Source organism: Callospermophilus lateralis, unplaced genomic scaffold (assembly GCF_048772815.1).
Source record: "Callospermophilus lateralis isolate mCalLat2 unplaced genomic scaffold, mCalLat2.hap1 Scaffold_399, whole genome shotgun sequence".
In the NCBI taxonomy this organism is placed as follows: Eukaryota; Metazoa; Chordata; class Mammalia; order Rodentia; family Sciuridae; genus Callospermophilus; species Callospermophilus lateralis.
This window is the reverse complement of record NW_027514353.1, coordinates 799,771-805,361: the sequence shown is the minus strand read 5'-3', so window position 1 is coordinate 805,361 and position 5,591 is coordinate 799,771.

Below are 5,591 nucleotides of genomic sequence, written 5' to 3'. Positions count from 1 at the left end.
TCTTTCATACATTTGACTCAAATGGGTTATGAACTCCCAATTTTCCCCACATACGAATTGCAGAATCACATCAGTTACACATTCACATTTTTACATAATGTCATATTAGTGACTGTTGTATTCTGCTACCTTTACTATCCTCTACTATCCCCCCTCCCCTCCCCTCCCATCTTCCCACTCTTCCTCATCTGCTGTTCTTCACTTCTCACTCTTGTCCCCGACTTTCCCCTCACAACCTCTTATATGTAATTTTGTGTAACATTGAGGGTCTCCTACCATTTCCATATGCTTTCCCTTCTCTCTCACTTTCTCCCACTCGTCTTTGTTTAATATTAATCTTTTCCTCATGCTCTTCCTTCCTGTTCTATTCTTAGTTGCTCTCTTTTTATCAAAATAGACATTTGGCATTTGTTTTTTTAAGGATTGGCTAGCTTCGCTTAGCATAATCTGCTCTAATGCCATCCATTTCCCTGCAAATTCTATGATTTTGTCATTTTTTAGTGCTGCATAATAATCCATCATGTATAGATGCCACATTTTTTTATCCATTCATCTATTGAATTGCATCTAGGTTGGTTCCACAGTCTAGCTATTGTGAATTGTGCCACTATGATCATTGATGTGGCAGTATCCCTATAGTACACTCTTTTAAGATCCTCAGGGAATAGTCCGAGAAGTGCGATAGCTGGTTCAAATGGTGGATCCATTTCTAGCTTTCCCAGGAATCTCCATACTGCTTTCCATGTTGGCCTCACCAATTTGCAGTCCCACCAGCAGTGCACAAGTGTCCCCTTTCCCCCACATCCTCGTCAACACTTGTTGTTGTTTGACTTCATAATGGCTGCCAATCATACTGGAGTGAGATGGTATCTTAGGTTGGGTTTGATTTGCATTTCTCTGACTGCTAGATATGGTGAGCATTTTTTCATGTACTTGTTGATTGATTGTATGTCCTCCTCTGTGAAGTGTCTTTTCAGGTCCTTGGCCCATTTGTTGTTTAGGTTATTTGTTATCTTATTGTTTAATTTTCTGAATTCTTTGTATATTATGGATATTAGGGCTCTATCTGAAGTGTGAGTGGTAAAAATTTGTTCCCAGGATGTAGGCTCTCTATTTACCTCTCTTATTGTTTCTCTTGCAGAGAAAAAAAAACATTTTAGTGTAAGTAAGTCTCATTATTTTTATCCTTGTTAATAACTCTTGGGCTATGGGCGTCCTATTAAGGAATTTGGAGCCCGAACCCACAGTATGTAGATCGTAGCCAACTTTTTCTTCTATGAAACGCAGTGTCTCTGATTTAATATCTAGCTCCTTGATCCATTTTGAGTTAAATTTTGTGCATGGCGAGAGAAAGGGATTCAGTTTCATTTTGTTGCATATGGATTTCCAATTTTCCCAGCAGCATTTGTTGAAGATGCTATCCTTCATCCATTGCATGCTTTTAGCACATTTATTAAATATAAGAAAGTTGAAATTTTGTGGATTGGTTTCTGTGTCCTCTATTCTGTACCATTGGTCCACCTGCCTTTTTCGGTACCAGTACCACGCTGTTTTTGTTACTATTGCTTTGTAGTACAGTTTGAACTCTGGTATCGCTATACCTCCAGATTCACACTTCCTGCTTAGAGTTTCTTTTGCTATTCTTGGTCTTTTGTTTTTCCATATGAATTCAATGATTGATTTATCTATTTCTACAAGAAATGCAATTGGGATTTTGATTGGCATTGCTTTAAACCTGTAGAGAACTTTGGGTAATATCGCCATTGTGATGATGTTAGTTCTGCCTATCCATGAACAGGGTACATGTTTCCATCTTCTGAGATCTTTTTCTATCTCTCTCTTTAGAGTTCTGTAGTTTTCATTATATAAATCTTTCACAGCTTTTGTTAGGTTGATTCCCAAATATCTTATTTTATTTGAGGATATTGTGAATGCAGTGGTTTTCCTCATTTCCATTTCAGAAGTTTTGTTGCTATTATATAGGAATGCCTTTGATTTATGCGTGTTGATTTTATATCCTGCCACTTTTCTGAATTCATTTATTAAGTCTAGCCATTTTTTGTAGACCCTTTTGTGTCTGTTAAATATATTATCATGTCATCTGCAAATAGCGATACTTTAAATTTTTCTTTTCCAATTTTTATGCCTTTAATTTCATTTGTCTGTTTAATTGCTCTGGCTAGTATTTCAAGAACTAAATTGAGTAGAAGTGGTGATGGAGGGCATCCCTGTCTTGGTCCAGATTTTAGAGGGAATGCCTTCAGTTTTTCTCCATTTAGGATGATGCTAGCCTGAGGGTTAGCATATATAGCTTTTACAGTGTTGAGGTAAGTTCCTGTTATCCCTAGTTTTTATACTGTTTTGAACATAAAGCGATGCAGAACTTTGTCAAATGATTTTTCTGCATCTATCGAGATAATCATATGGTTCTTGCCTTTAAGTCTATTGATGTGGTGAAAGGCATTTTTTGATTTCCGTATATTGAACCATCCTTGCATCACAGGGATGAATCCTACTTGATGATGGTGCACAATTTTTTTGATATGCTTATGTATTCGATTCACCCGGATTTTATTGAGAATTTTTGCATCCAAGTTCATTAGAGATATTATTCTGTAGTATTCTTTCTTTAATGTGTCTTTGTCTGGTTTCGGGATCAGGGTGATGTTGGCCTCATAGAATGAATTTGGATGAGCTCATTCTTTTTCTATTTCTTGAAATAGCTTGAAAAATATTGGTATTAATTCTTCTTTGAAGGTTTAGTAGAAATCCGCTGTTTACCCATCCGGTCCAGGGCTTTTTTTTGGTTGGTAGTTTTTGATTGCTTCTTCTATTTCTTTCTTTATTATTGGCCTGTTTAAATTGTGTGTGTCTTCCTGACTCAATCTGGGCAGATCGTATGACTTAAGAAATTTATCAATATCTTCACAATCTTCTATTTTATTGGAATATAGTGTTTCAAAATACTTTCTAATTATCTTCCGTATTTCTGTAGTGTCTGTTGTGATATTGCCTTTTTCATCCCATATGTTAGTATTTCAATTCTCTCTTTTCTTATCTTCATTAGCATGGCTACGGGCCTATTGATCTTATGTATTTTTTCAAAGAACCAACTTTTCATTTTATCAATTTTTTCAATTTTTTTTGTTTGTTTCAATTTCGTTGACTTCAGCTCTAAATTTAATTCTTTCTTGTCTTCTACTACATTTGCTGTTGTTTTGCTTTTCCTTTTATAGGTTTTTGAGGTGTAGTTTGAGTTCATTTATTTGTTATTTTTTTTTCTTTTTTTGAAGAAAGAATTCCAAGAAATAAATTTCCCTCTTTAAACTGCTTTAATTGTGTCCCATAGATTCTGGTATGTTGTGTCTATATTGTCATTTGTCTCAAAGAATTTTTTTATCTCCTTCTTTATGTCTTCTGTAACCCATTGATCATTCAGTAGCATGTTGTTCATTTTCCATGTGATGTAGAATTTTTCCTTCCTTCTTTTATCATTGATTTCCAGTTTCATTCCATTATGATCAGATATGGTGCATGGTATTATCTCCATGCCTTTATATTTACTAAGAATTGCCCTATGGCTTTATATATGGTGTATCTTTGAGTAGGATCCATGTGCTGCTGAGAAGAACATGTATCCACTTGATGATGGTTGATATATTCTATATATGTCAGTTAAGTCTAGGTTATTGATTGTGCTGTTGAATTCTATAGTTTCTTTATTCAGTTTTTGTCTAGAGGATCTGTCTAATGGCGAGAGCAGTGTGTTGAAGTCACCCATAATTATTGTATTGTAGTCTATTTGACTCTTGAACTTGAGAAGAGTTTGTTTAATGAATGTTGCACCTCCATTGCTTGGTGCATACAAATTGATAATTGTTTTTTCTTCTTGGTGGATGATTCCTTTTAACAGAATATAGTGCCATTCTTTATCCCTTTTGATTAACTTAGGTTTGAAGTTGATTTTGTTCCATATGAGTATGGCAAATCCTTCTTGCTTCCGAGGGCCATGTGATTTTTCCCAACCTTTTACCTTCAGCCTGTGTTTGTCTTTCCCTATCATACGAGTCACCTGAAGGCAGAATATTATTGGATTTGTTTTTTTTTGATCCAGGTTTCTAGCACATGTCTCTTGATTGGTGAGTTTAGGCCATTAGCATTTAAGGTTACAATTGAAATATGATTTGTACTTCCACTCATGTTTATTTATTTATTATATTTTAGTTTGGATAGTTTTTACTTTTTTGGTTACTTTCCTCCCCCTTTACTGAGATACTTCCCGCTGTTAGTTTTGGGCACTATTTTTCAACTCCTCTTCTTGTAGTGTTTTGCACAAAATGCTTTGCAGTGCTGGTTTTCAGGCTGAAAATTGTTTTAGCTTTTGTTTATCGTGAAAGACTTTAATTTCATTGTCAAATCTGAAGCTTAATTTTGCTGTATACAGTATTCTTGGTTGGAATTCATTATTTTTCAGCATTTGAAATACATTGTTCCAAGATCTTCTGACTTTCAAGGTATGTGATGAAAAATCAGTTATTAACCTAATTGGTTTACCCCTGAATGTAATCTGTGTCCTTTCTCTTATAGCTTTTAATATTCTCTCCTTGTTCTGTATGTTGGCTATCTTCATCATTATATGTCTTGGAGTTGGTCTATTTTGGTTTTGAATGTTTGGGGTCCTGTAGGCTTTCAGAATTTGGCAATCAAATCCATCGTTCATCTCTGGGAAGTTTTCTAGAATTATTTTATTTAATATGTTCTCCATTCCTTTGGTTTGAATCTCTATGCCTTCTTCTATCCCGATGACTCTCAAATTTGTTTTTTATTAATGACATCCCATATTTCTTAAATAGATTGCTTGTCGGATTTAAGCATCTTTTCTGTGTTGACTATATTCTTTTCAAGTTGACAAACTTTGTCTTCATTATCTGATGTTCTGACTTCTACTTGATCTAGTCTATTTGTAATATTCTCGTTTGAGTTTTTAATTTGGTTTATAGTTTCCTGCATTTCTAGGATTACTGTTTGATATTTCTTTTTAAGATCTCTATCTCCTGGTAAAGCTCGTTGTTTGCCATTTGAATTTCTTTGTTTAATTCATTTTCAATATATACTTTTATTGCTTGGACTTGCTGCCTCTATGCCTGCTAAAGTGGATTCCGCTTGGAAGTGATTATGAAGGCCGGGCTCTAGTGATGTCACTTCTCTGCTTTGGCGCGCCCCAGGCTCCTTGCCGAGGTGTCCGAATAGGGGGGTGGGACTTGACTGTCTCTGTTTTGTTTCAGCTCCGGTCACTGGCGGGTGGGTGGTCTCTAGCCGCCCAATATTCGCGGTTGGTCACCAGCGGGCAGGCAGTCTGCAGCCGCCCAGTCACGTGGGCGGCAGGTGGGCTGTCGCCAGTGGGTTGGAAATCTCTAGCCACCCAGTCGCACGGTAGGTTGCCTGTGGGCGGGCATTCCTCAGCCGCCCAGTCACACAGGCAGTGGGTGGAATTTCACCCACGGGCCTGCAGTCTCCAGCCGCCTAGTCACAAGGGCCTGGCCTCTAGTCCTTTGGTTTCTCCTGCTAGTCCTGGTTTCTTTTTCTAGACC